This window comes from Balaenoptera physalus, assembly GCF_965194825.1.
Source record: "Balaenoptera physalus genome assembly, chromosome: 13".
NCBI classification, from domain to species: Eukaryota; Metazoa; Chordata; class Mammalia; order Artiodactyla; family Balaenopteridae; genus Balaenoptera; species Balaenoptera physalus.
This window is the reverse complement of record NC_138892.1, coordinates 96,360,842-96,374,479: the sequence shown is the minus strand read 5'-3', so window position 1 is coordinate 96,374,479 and position 13,638 is coordinate 96,360,842. Positions and strand designations below refer to the sequence as shown.

At 39.2% G+C, this 13,638-nt stretch overlaps 1 protein-coding gene across 1 annotated transcript in view; it reads left to right on the top strand.

Annotated features, from left to right (window-relative positions):
* PDE6H (phosphodiesterase 6H) overlaps window positions 1–13,638 on the top strand; it is a 44,993-nt gene that overhangs the window by 7,820 nt on the left and 23,535 nt on the right. Inside the window, exon 4 of the mRNA XM_082421980.1 lies at window positions 5,426–5,588. The gene's annotated coding sequence lies outside the window, so the exon portion shown is untranslated. The remainder of the gene's footprint in view (window positions 1–5,425; window positions 5,589–13,638) is intronic.

The following is a 13,638-nucleotide window of genomic DNA, read 5'->3' as shown; positions in this document are numbered from 1 at the left end:
TTTCTATTATTTTTAATAAGATACAAAAAACCTTTATTACACAAATAGCACATGTGAAAGAGATAAAGGTAAATTATTATCCCCATCAAAATCCCGGGAGCAGAGATACCATACTCAAACAGAGTAATTGGGGAAATTTTAACAAAGGGACTATTTATAAAAGTTTGGGAAGGATTAAGGAGAATCTACAAAAAGTAATAGACTAACTTGGGGCTAGCAACAATTTTGGGGCTACGTGACCAACCTAGATCTGGAGGAACCCTAAGAGGTCAGCTCTAATCATAAGGAAGTGCACCCCCCAACCCCGAGAGGGAGGTGGTCTTCAGTAGTAAGATACAGCCAACCCACCGTGATCCCATGGGTAATCAGGAGGGGTGGGAGTGAGGCTAATTAATACCCCAATGTTGTTCTCCCATTCTCTACTTTTCTGTTGATGCCTCCCATTGGATAACATAACTTGAAGTCAGGAGGCAAAGGAGCCCATTGTTGTGGTCAGTAGGGTTCACCTTCAACACCAAAGATCAGGTGGAGAAGGGTGGAGAATGGATGTAAAGGGGCAAATTGGACATAGCCAGCAGAGCAATAGTATCAAAGAACAGACACTCTTTGTCAACCAGTGATCTTTACTTAGAGCTGGGAAATAGCATGGATACATTTAAAACCTCCAAAGTTGATTCTAATATAAACCCCAGAAGCAGAGGAAGCACAATGTCAAATAGGAAGAACAAATAGGAAGAACACAATAGATGAAAAAGAGCAATTGCAGAAGGGAATTCTCATAGAAGTTTAGGGTTTGGAGGATTTTTTGAAATCTCTTGACACTTCCTTGATAATAAGAGCCACTGAGAATCTCTTGTTACAAACACATGCAATTTGGACCTCACACCAGGTTTTCTGAATAAGAATCTCCAAGGAAAAGATCTTAGAATCTGTATTTTTAATATGGGTCCCCAATGATTCTTCATTTGTGTCAGTTTGAAAACACTGATGTGGTCCAAGCCTATATTTTAAACATTGGGAATTAGCGAATTCTTAGCGTATTGCCACCCAGTGACTGATTTAACTGGCTCTGAGGTAGTAGGTAGATGTGCCCCTGGGCTGAACAGCTGGTGTTTGTCAGGTGGAGTAAAATGGAAGCTTTGTTCGCACCCAGACACTCCAAGGACAAAGCTAGTGGCAGAAGCTGAGCTCTGCTGAAGTAAAGAGATAAGGTGCCCACACCTGAGGTCAAGGAAGACTCCCCCGTCTGCCCATGCACAAGAAGCCTCCTTGGGGGTCAAAAAGGGAGGGAGCGCCACCCCATAATAAGTGTGGACATGCACCCACAGGCCTCTGTGGTGGGATCCATCCTAGCAAAAAGTTGTGCACGCATGTTGGGGAGCGTCCTAGGGCAGGTCAGGTGTGAAAAAAGAAACAGGATAATTGGCCAAAGGTAAACAAAGACCTGGAAGAACCGTCCTATATAAGGGATTTAAATCACCTCTTTACTGCCCTTCTCCTCATTAGGAAGGACGCCCATACCCTTTCTCTCTGTGTGTGTATTTCTGCCTAGCTTCTGACTTTAAATAAATAAACTGCTTCTCTGTGGGCTCTTGTGTATTTCTGCCTAGCTTCTGACCTTAAATAAATAAACTGCTTCTCTGTGGGCTCTCCCATACGTTGTGCTGTGTCTCTATTAATATACTTTGTGCCTGTTTTTACAGTTTTTGCCTTCTTGAAATATTCTTACTTTCACTTGGGGGTAAGAGCCAGGGGAAGTTTGCTTCAAGCTTCTTGCCCCTGGTGGTCTAGTGGCTAGAATTCCTGGTTTTCATCAGGCTACCCAGGTCTAATTCCCAGGCAGGGAACTAAGATCTCTCTTCAGGAACGCTCACTGCTTTCTCTCCGAGATCAGTGCCACTTGCCCCCCAAAACATATGTAATATGTGTGAGAACAGGGGCTAATAGTCGTGTGTTCTGAGTCTCAGACCGTTGTGTGGACTAATAAGATAGACGATGCCTCCCTCCTCCACACCTAACCCAGTTAAGTGCTTCTTCAGTTGCAGAGAATGTCAGAGAGTTCAGAGTCTAAGTGTTGGACAAATGCCAAGAAGCTAGAGCCAAACAGCCACCATTATTCCCAGGGGTGACCTCTTGCCATTGCCTGGCGTGGTCACCCTCCCTCTGCAGCCTCTGTCACTCCCTGTCCTCATCTGCTGCCTCTGACGCGAGTAGGTAGACCAGGGAGAACGAGAGCTTTTTCTGGGCAGGTGAGGCAGTGACCTTCACTTACCCTCCACCCCTTTCCTATTTGTTTGCTTCCTTGGGTAGAAGTTGGGGTTGATGGTGCTGGTGATGTAGATACCAACCCCCATTCCAGAGCTCCTAGCATTACAGTTAGAGCAGAAAACTGTATATAAGGAGAAAGTGCTCCTCTGGTGTACACACCCTAGGCAAAGAGACACAGTTGCTATTAAACAATTGCCACTGTGCTGTTGTAAAAAGATCAAGAATCACCATAAACTGAGGAAAGGAGAGCATTTTCTCGACAACTAGAGAAGCGAAGGGAAAAGATACATAGACCAGAATAACCAATAAGTCCAATATTTAGCGCGAGGAAAAATAATCACACAAGACTGAGCAACATAAAAACTAATATTATGAGAACTGAGCAGATATGACACTGAATTGTTTCAAAGAGAGAAACAGAAGAGAACTTCTGTTTTATAAAAGGCCAGAGGGGAAGGCTTATACAGGCCATAAAAATTGTGTGTTTGTGTAAACTAGCATGTATTTTTTTTTAACATCTTTATTGGAGTATAATTGCTTTACAATAGTTTCTGCTGTATAACAAAGTGAGTCAACTATACATATACATATATCCCCAAATCCCCTCCCTCTTGCGTCTCCCTCCCACCCTCCCTATCCCACCCCTCTAGGTGGTAACAAAGCACCGAGCTGATCTCCCTGTGCTATGCAGCTGCTTCCCACTAGCTATCTATTTTACATTTGGTAGTGTATATATGTCCATGCCACTCTCTCACTTCGTCCCAGCTTACCCTTCCCCCTCCCCGTGTCCTCAAGTCCATTCTCTACGTCTGTGTCTTTATTCCTGTCCTGCCCTTAGGTTCTTCAGAAGCATTTTTTTTTTAATTTTTTAGATTCCATACATATGTGTTAGCATACGGTATTTATTTTTCTCCTTTTGTAACTTGAAATGAGCTGCTTGACTTCTTGCTTCATTAGGGCAGAGTCAGGCTGCTGAAAATTGAAATTTAAAAGCGAGAATTGTGTGGACAATTGTCCACACCAGTGGACACCATCTCCTTGGGGCAAAGCAGTCAGGAACCCTGTGTTCTGCCTGGCCCTGCCACACAGCACCTACTAGGTGATCAGCTAATTCACTCCTCTTCTTGGGGGTCAACGTTTGGGGATTAAAGCAAGGCTATTGGATGAAATAATTGCCAAGGACCCTTCCAGTATAAAACTCTAAAACTCAGGTAATAAATCTAAACATATTTCAAACATGAGCAAACGATTCTCTTTATGGCCAGAGGTCCAAGGCACTGAGACTGTTTCCAGCTTTTTTCAGAATGAGTGGTTCACTATTTTCCTTTCGCATTTCTCCAGGGTCCCCTAAACCAAATCATGCATAGTGCTGCCACCTGCTGTCATGAATGAACACTTCATGAACCCTGGGAAGACCATTTCTATTAGACTTTGGAATCCATTGAGCTAATTCTGAATTCGTTCCCCTTTATTGACCAGCTTAAATTGTTGTGCTACTTGGCTGTCCATGTTTATCATGTACATGTTTGTCTCTTTTCTACCCAATTCCCTATGCCCATAATCCAATATGACTGTTGTCCTCAAGAAAAGCGGAATTTGTGGCTGAGTAGTATTCCATTAAATATATATACTACATCTTCTTTATCCATCCATCGGACAGTGGACATTTAGGTTGCTTCCATGTCTTGGCTATTGCGCTGCAATGAACGTCGTGGTGCGTGTATCTTTCTGAACTATAGTTTTCTCTGGATATATGCCCAGGAGTGGGATTGCAGGATTATCTGGTAATTCTATTTTTACTTTTTAAAGGAACCTCCATAATGTTCTCCATAGTGGTTGTACCAATTTACATTTCTGCCAACAGTGTAAGAGAGTTCCTTTTTCTCCACACCCTCTCCAGCATTTATTATTTGTAGACTTTTTGATGATGGTCATTCCGACCAATGTAAGGTGATACCTCATTGTAGTTTTGATTTGCATTCTCTAATAATTAGCGATATTGAGCATCTTTTCATGTGTTTGTTGGCCATCTGTATGTCTTCTTTGGAGAAATGTCTATTTAGATCTTCTGCCCATTTTTTGGATATTACTCAGCCATAAAAAAAAGAATGAAATAATGCCATTTGTAGCAACATGGATGGGCCTAGAGGTTATCATACTAAGTGAAGTAAGCCAGACAAAGACAAATATCATATGATATCACTTCTATGTGGACTCTAACAAAAAAGCTACAAATGAGCTTATTTACAAAACAGAAAGAGACTCACAGACATAGAAAACAAACTTATGGTTACCAAAGGAGAAAGGGGGGGGGGAGAGGGATAAATTAGGAGTTTGGGATTAACAGATACACACTACTATATATAACATAGTTGATCCACAAGGACCTACTGTATAGCACAGGGAGCTCTACTCAATATTTTGTAGTAACTTATAAGGGGAAAAATCTGAAAAAGAATATATATATATTTATATATATCTGAATCACTGTGCTGTACACCTGAAACTAACATGATATTGTAAATCAACTCTACTTTGATTAATAAATTAAAAAAAACAATAGAAAAGATTAAGAAAAATTAAAAAAGGGAATCGGGACACAGACACAGACATACACAGGGAAGCCGGCCATGTGGCAATAAAGGTAGAGACAGAGGTTATACTGTCATAGCTAAGAAACATCTGGTACTATCAGAAGCTGGGTGAAGCAAGGAAAGATGCTTCCCTAGAGGTTTTGAGGGAATATGGCCTGACCAACACCTTCATATCAGACTCTAGTCTTCAAAATTGTAAGAGAATTAATTTTCATTGTTTTAAGTCACCCAGTTGGTGACGCTTTGTTACGGAAGCCTGATTTGCCTTTGTTATGGCAGCGTCGTAGGAAATGAATATACTTGGTTAAGTCTTGAAAGGAATACAAAAGATAATTATTTCTTCAGTCACCAAATTTTTCAGGCACCAATTTATGTCAGGTGCTCTTGCTAAGCGCTGCAGACATAATAAGGAAGGAAACCAGACATAGTCCCTAGCTTCGTGGTAATTACCCTCTAGTTGGGAAGAAATACTTGAAATAATACAAGTTTAGTCTCAAGAAAACAGCTGGTGGCTGAGGGTGGGTTTGTACGTGAATATGTCCTCGGTTCTTCTTCCCACTCAGATTATCCTGTGTTCTGAGAGCCAGGGAAGAGGGGCCGTAACCAAAGACCATGTTGCTGAAATCTGGGTGAAGAAATTAAGAGGACAAGGGAGCACGAGGATATTCAAACCCCTGGGCGCTGCAGCTTCAATAGTTCAGAAGGAGAGCTCCAGACACCCCCAAAGTAAGCAGCACCAGCAACATCTGCATCTTTGGGAGCCGACATTGCCCCAAAGAACCCATTCCCCCCCGCAAGAGGGAGGAAAGGAAAAAAATGGTACAAAAACTCTGATGGTCAGTTTTATGTACTAACTTGGCAAGGCTACAGTGTTGAGTTATTCAGTCAAACACTAGGTATGGCTGTGAAAGTATTTTGTAGGTGTGATTAACATCTACAATCAGCCGACTTAAATAAAAGAGATCATCCTTGCTAATCTAGGTGGGCCTGACCTAATCAGTTGCAACACTTTCAGAGTAGTACTGAAGTTTCCCTGGAGAAGAAACCTGGTTGTGGACCTGCTTTAGAGTTTCTAGCCTGCCCTAAAGATTTCAGTCTTGCTAGTCAACTCCCACAATCACGTACATTAATTTCTGCCATAAAACTACTTATTTATTTATTTATTTGAAATATAGTTGATTTACAATATTGTGTTAGTTCCAGGTGTACAGTGAAGTGATTCATATATATACATAATATATATATATATTATATATATACATATATAATATATATATATTCTTTTTTAGATTCTTTTCCCTTATAGGTTATTATATTACAAAATATTGAGTAGAGTTCCCTGGGCTTTACAGTAGGTCCTTGTTGGTTATCTATTTTATATGTAGTAGTGTGTGTATGTTAAACCCAAACTCCTAATTTATCCCTCTGTGTTTATATCCTAGTTGTTCTGTTTCTGCGGCAGAACATTGGCTGATACAGAAATGAAGGTGTAACAGGTTTGGCTGATAAAGCACCTGCCAGGAATCTCAGAAATAGCTGGAAGGCATAGGGGAATGAGTAGCAGACTGCATTTCCTACTGTGATAGTGGAGATCCAAAGCAGAGAATTTGGTTTTGTGATCGTTATTTAGAGCATGTTTACACTCAGGCTGTTAGGACTTGTGACAATGCAATTCACATGCTGTTGGAGAGGTTTGGTAAATGCTTGAAGGTTGGGGGAGGTAAGCCTGGTCTCTGGGTGTGGTTGATGGCCATACTGAACTTTTCCTCAAAAGATTTCTCTTGGTTCTTTACGCTGTGTACTTTCTACCAGCAAGTCTAAGACAATTATAAAGCAAAATAAGGGCAGATTCTTTATAGAACTGGACTTATACTGCCATCTTGTGGATGTTTAGATTTGCAATCTAGTGCTGACGAAAACAAATATGTAGACAAATAAATATGCACATACCTTCTTAAGATATGTGAAAACTGGAAGAGACTTTAGATTATTCACTGATGCCCTCATTTTACAGAAGAAAAAGCTTGAGGTCCAGAGGGTGAAATGACTAGTCACTCATGATATTGAGTTACATGAAACATTTAAATAGCAACGTATTATAGTTTTTGTTTGTTTGTTCGTTTGTTTTTTGTGACTTGCAGGATCTTAGTTCCCTGACCAGGGATCAAACCCCTGCCCCCTGCAGTGGAAACGTGGAGTCCTAACCACTGAACCACCAGGGAATTCCCTTAATACATTATTTTACTACAAAATTAGTGTTGTAAAACCAGTGTAAAAATGCGTTTCATAAAACTAAAGAGCTTATTCCAAACAACAAAGTACCCATTATACTCTTTCTGTTCTCCACTTCCTAGAGTTGACTCTTTAACTGCTTCTATTTTTCATCTTCTTGTAGTTACCACAACTTTAAGTAATAGATTTATACCTTTATTTAATTAAACAACATTTAGAGACTCCTTGCTATAAAAGATGAGATATTAACTTATAACACTGGCTACTTTCCCCATCTATTCTTGTTCCCTAAATTCAATCCTTATTATTTTTAGGTCTCATTGATTATCACTATAATTTTGAAAATATAGTTCAAGTGGTATTTCTTCTTCCATCAGCTTCAGTCATTGTCTCAAATCTTTGCTTATTTAGGACGAGACTGTTAGTGTCTTTATGCCTCCCTCTGACTTTCCTTCCTCTTTTCCTCATTCCGTCGCCACAACTTTTCTTTTACATTCTCACGGTTTTTAGCATTAGTTTTCTGTTCACTAGCCCTACATGAACCTTATATATTTTTTTCCTATAAATTGATTCTAAAAGCAGAACTAATCAACAGCAGTTCCATTATTAGGACCATATAATTTTATTTGTTTCAAAGCAAGGCCAAGTAGCATGCTTTAGAAAACATTCCCTCCTCCATCCATTCAATGTCTACGTTTCCAGGCTGCTCAGTGGAACATCTTCCAGGACTAAGGTCAAAAGGACTCTCTTTCCTTACATGTCATCAATTACTTAAAGTCCTGTAAAGTTTTTTGTTTTGATTACTTGTTTATTTCTCATGTTTTTCTAATTTTTTTTTTTGGCAAAAGAATGATATGCCTTTGTCATACCCTCAAGTTTATCTGGCTTCACGATTATTTTGTTTATTGCACCAAGTCTTCTGACTGTTTTGGGGAAGTCACCCCTACCAGAGCCTCTGTCCTACTGGACCACTCTGGACTCATTGTTTTCCAACTTTGTTGCATTGCTATGTCATCCCAAACACACTCTTATTTTAGATCACACTTGTGTTTTCCTTTCTGGAAATGTTTACAATTATCTTTTATCATTGGTGCTCTAAAATTTACAAAGATTTTTCACAGATCCCACTCAGCTATCTGGGAACCCTTCTAGGTTGAAAAGTTCTGTCTTTCTAAGTTTGGGAATCTTTTTTTTTTTTTTTTTAACTGTTTCTTTGATAATATCCTCTCCACCATTTTCTCTGTTCTCTTTTCTCTGGGATTCTAAGTCAAAAGATGGGTTCTCTATTTCTCTCAAATTTTTTCTCATATTATATTTCTCTTTATCATTTTGCTTGCATTTTTGGATGATTCTCTCTTTTATTTTTCTACTATTTTATTGATTTTTATTTTTTGCAATCCTGTTTTTAACCTCTTTAGTTTTCTCTGCTTGCTTCTTCTTCTTCACATCCTATTCATAGATGTAAAATCTTTTTGAATACCCAAATTCTCTTTTTTTCCCCCTTTGGTTATGTTTTTCTTTTTGTTTATCTTCTTTTTTTCTTTGTAATGCTGGTTGTTCTCTCCTGTCTGGTTATCTTTGGTTTGTCTCTTCATATTTAAGAATGAAGGATGAGATCCGGTATAGGCATCTCCTCTGCTATACTGGTTTCCAATGGCTTTCCAAATAGGCTGCTCCATGGAGTGGAAATTCTGAGACAGAGTTCTGTTGACACAGGCAGGAGCTTGTGGAATGGCAAGCTCAGCTTTAACATGAGACGACGTGGAGATGGCTCTCAGGTGGGGTTCTTTTAAAAGTCAGAGTGAGAAAACTTTACTGTGGGTGCCCACGTCCCACTAGAAGCCCCAGCTCCCCAGATGGCTTGCAAATGTCAGCAGGGAGGGAGGTGGAGAGAGGAGAATTGAACCAACATACCTCTTCTCTGTTTATATTTTCAATACTCCATCTGTTTCTAGGCCCCAGACCAGTCCCTCCCCCTGAGTCCAGAGTGTCTCTGAGATTCTAGCTGGCAGATCCTGGCACCCCCATTCCCCTCTCAGCCCCTTCATGGAAATTTCCAGGCTATGACTTCCTTCACTGTGGTCCATCCATATACTCCCACCTGTTTTCTGTCTTCCAACCGCTCATCTCTCGGTTACTATTGTCCCTTAACCCTGCTATTTTCTTGAGTGTGTGTGTGTGTGTGTGTGTGTGGTGTGTGTTTCTGAACTATGTCAGTGTGTTCTGGGAGATACAGCATATAAATGCGTGTACCTAGTCCAGCATCTTGAATGGTTGAATGGTTGCTAGATTCCCTTTCATGTTAAATTGTTCGACTTTATTAGCACTAGTGTGGTTTTCTGATTCTCAGTAAAATATTCGTCTTCTCATTTGTTTTTTAGGATGTTGGATTCATGATACGGAAGTTATTTCACATCTACTTTTTAGAGTAGGGATTCACAAAGGAACTTGGAGATAGTTTCTGTTTCTTCCAATTAACAAATCAAGGACTGGCTGAGGACCTTCATGTGCTCTGGAACAGGATGTGCACTTTGGTTCATAGAAAATATAGCATATTGTTATCGCCTTCTGGGAGTTTGAATAACAGCAGGGACAAAATTATTCAAGAAAACCAGAAATTAATAAAAGAGATTATGTAATTAAATCCTAAATTGTATGAAGTAGGCTGATTGTCCTTTGAGCTCTTTTAGCAGAGTGAGAACCATGAGTCCTGGAGATTGCATGGACAGCTCCTTAGGGGAGCTAGAACCTGAGCCGGCAGGATGAGGGACCGTAGTCAGAGAGAAGGTGGACAGGTGTGAATGATCAGGGCACATTCAGAGGCCCATGAGGCCCATGAGGACCCAGTGGAGCCCAACCTATTATTGTCTGATAAATGAGACAAAACCCAATCAAATCTGTGGAACCATTTTTTCAGTCAATGAACATTAATTGAGCATCTACTATGTGTAAAGTACTGTGTCAGGCACTGGATAATTAAAGCAGAAAAAAGAATGTGAGAAAGCAATCTTTGTCCCTTATTAGTTTATGTAAATAAACACAGATGTTGGAAACATGAAAACATACACAAAGATGGCTCTCATTTTAGGTCTCTTGGTTTCCTCATTTGCAAAATAAGATTGTATCAGGTGATAGAATCTCTAAGCCTCCTTTTAATGATTATTCAATAAGTTGTTGTCCTATTTTATTTTGGATCCAGAAGTTTTCAACCTGCTAGAAATGAATGGCAAGGACTTGCAGGGTTGAATTAATCAATATTCATTAGTTTTTCAATGATAAATACTAATGGATAGCAATATGATTAATCTTTTAGCTACTGTAATTGGTTTTATAACATTGTAGCAGGGCAGTAAAGCACATCTTACTAAGATAGCTTTATTGTGAAAATACAGAAGGACTATAGTTTTGGATGGGGCTAAACTTATTATTCTTAGTCAATTAAACAGATGCAAAGGCCTCTGAGGACATGGGAAAGGGAGGGAAATTGTACCCAGAAGTTTAGCAACCTTCTCTACAGTGAAAAGGAACTTAATTAGAGGCTTCCATCTCAGAGAAATGGAAAAGTAAAGTTCTACCTTTTCATTTTCCAGAAGGGTAGGTTAATTCTTAGTGTATGTCTAGGAAGGAAATCATCTAAAGATGGTAGAGAAAATTCAGAAAACGTACCTTGGTTTCTAACACCCCAGTCTTTCAGGTCCTTGGATTTAAATACATTTATATTCCCTATTCCTACAATGTGCTTATCAGAGAGACTATATTCCAGAGTTGTATAACTTTAACATTTGTTATTTATTGATTAGTAATGCGTTCAGCTGCAAGTAACAGCACGTTTGTCTGTTAGTTTAAACCTTTTTTTTTTGAACTTCACATTTTTTTTCATCATAAAAAGGAGAGTGAAAGTATGTCGATTCTAGTGACAGTTCAGTTGCTTAAAGATGTCAGGGCTGCTCAAAGATGTCCTGGCCTGGATTTTCAGGTCCTTTCTTTCATGACTTCAAGATGGCTGCTTCAGCACCAGCCATCACATCCATGTTTAAGATAGGATGAGGAAAATAGAGGAAAGTTCCAAATAGCCAGAGAATAATACACTTACGCCTATCCTCATTCCAGTAGACTTCTGCTTATGGATCAGAACTGTATTACATGGTTACCTCTAAGCAAAGGGGGCCATAAAGATTCCCAGCTCCTATACAAGGAGACCACTAGGATGAAGGGGCTGGGAATGACTTTTGGGTCCAGTCACTAGGGTCTGCCTCATTTTCCCATAAATTAGCAACATAATTTAAACAAATAAATGCCTAAGCTTACAGATTTTCCCCACAAGTATTTGCCAAGATAGTTTATGGATTGATATTCATCCCCTAATTTATTCAATGAATATTTTAAGCCTTACTCTGAGCCAAGTGCTATCACAATGATAAGTATATAAGACATAGTCTGTTCCCTCAGGGACCTTCCAGTTGAGATAGATAAACTGGAACAAACGGGGAACACCTAAATCAGGTTGAAGCTGGAAGGGCATGGGAGGAAACACACCATGTGCCAGGCAGTGTTTGAAGTACAGGAAATACAAAGACAAGAGAGACTCTTAATCCAGTGGAAGGAGAAAGATAAGTGGGATAAGAGATCTAATAGAGATCTTGTTGCCTGAGTTTTTTCCATTATAAGGCCTGCAGGCCCAGGGAATCATTGCTTTTCTTATCCATTTTAAGACAGGAGTCTCTTAGATGTTTTGTAGGTCAAGCATCTTATGTAGTTCAAAGCTCAGGGCCTCAGAAATAGTATTCTTTCTAATCTCTACAGATTTCCTTAGTTAGGTTTTCTGGTAGAAACACACACACACACACTCTTCCTTTATCCTCTAGTTTTATGTCTTCTTTCTTCATTCTACCTTTTCTTTCTCTTTTACATCTTCCCTTCCCTCAATAGTTACCTTAAACTCATGGAGTTTCACTACTCCTTCAACGTAAAGTGTTCACCTAGGTCTGATATTTAATTGATATGGCCATATGGATTGTTCAGATATTGATATTTCCACAACATAGGCAAGTAACGACCTCCTGAGCCCCCTAAGTGTTCCCTGCACCCCGCCGCCCTAGCCTCTTCTCCACACAATCATAAACCAAGGGGTGAATGCCTAACATTGCCTGAAACCTTTAGGAACTCACTCTATTGTCCGTGCCTTACTGGGTATTAAATATTTTTAATACTTCTTCTAAGCTCTTCAGTAGAATGCAGAGTCTGCAAAGCTCAAATGCCTCCAGGGGCCAGTATGTACAGAAACTGGGTGAAGCTGCCTGAGCAGAACCAGAGACTGTGCTACATTTTACATGACATCGACAAGCAGAAGCCACTGGGAATTCGGGCCCAGTATTCCTAGATTCTCAGAAGAGGAGTCAGAATATGAGTTTTAGTGTTAGGTATGAGAAGGAAAATGGTGAGAAGAGTTTTTTGTTTTTAATTTATTTAATTGATTTACAGTGTTGTGTTAATTTCTACTGTACAGCAAAGTGATTAGTCACATATATATATATTCTTTTTTATATTCTTTTTCATCATGGTGTATCACAGGATATTGATATAGTTCGTGTGCTATACAGTAGGACCTTGTTTTTTTATCTATTCTGTACATAATATTTTGCACCTGCTAATCCCAAAGTCCCAATCCATCCCTCCTCCAACCCTCCTCCCCCTTGGCAACCACAAATCTGTTCTCTACGTCTGCGAGTCTGTTTCTGTTCTGTAGATAAGTTCATCTGTGTTGTATTTTAGATTCCACATATAAGTGATATCATATGGTATTTGTCTTTCTCTTTCTGACTTATTTCACTTAGTATGATAGTCTCTAGGTCCATCCATGTTGCTACAAATGGCATTATTTCATTCTTTATTATGGCTGAGTAGTATTCTATTTTATATACATACCACATCTTCTTTATCCATTCATCTATCGATAGACATTTAGGTTGTTTCCATGTCTTGCCTATTGTAAATAGTGCTGCTATGAACATAGCGGTGCATGTATCTTTTCGAATTCAAGTTTTTTTCAGATATATGCCCAGGAGTAGGATTGCTGGATCATATGGCAGAGAAGAGTTTTTTTTTAAGTGCTCTAAAAATAATTAAGATTTATATCCATGGCATTTAAAAAAGTTAGTATACATAATCTGTGGATATTGCATAGAGTTTAAATTAGTTAAGGATTAGTAAATGTACGTTATAACCTCAGTTATTTTTTCTAACAGAGGTTACCCCAACACACATACACACACACACACACACACACACATTTGATTAATTTTCTCCATATTTTAATAGTCATGGTGCCTAGAAGAAGCAAAACAAGTTGGAGTGAAGGCATCTGTAATATATCTTTTTCCCACAGTAAAAATAAAGTTAAAAGAATCATCTTATGATATTATTTTATCTAGGCAACTAACTGTACGCTAAGCTACAAATAGGTGATTTGCCACTGAAGCTTTAAAAGAAAGATCAGTCCCTGAAACATCTCCTTTAGGCTTTAATTTCTCCTACAAAATCTGTG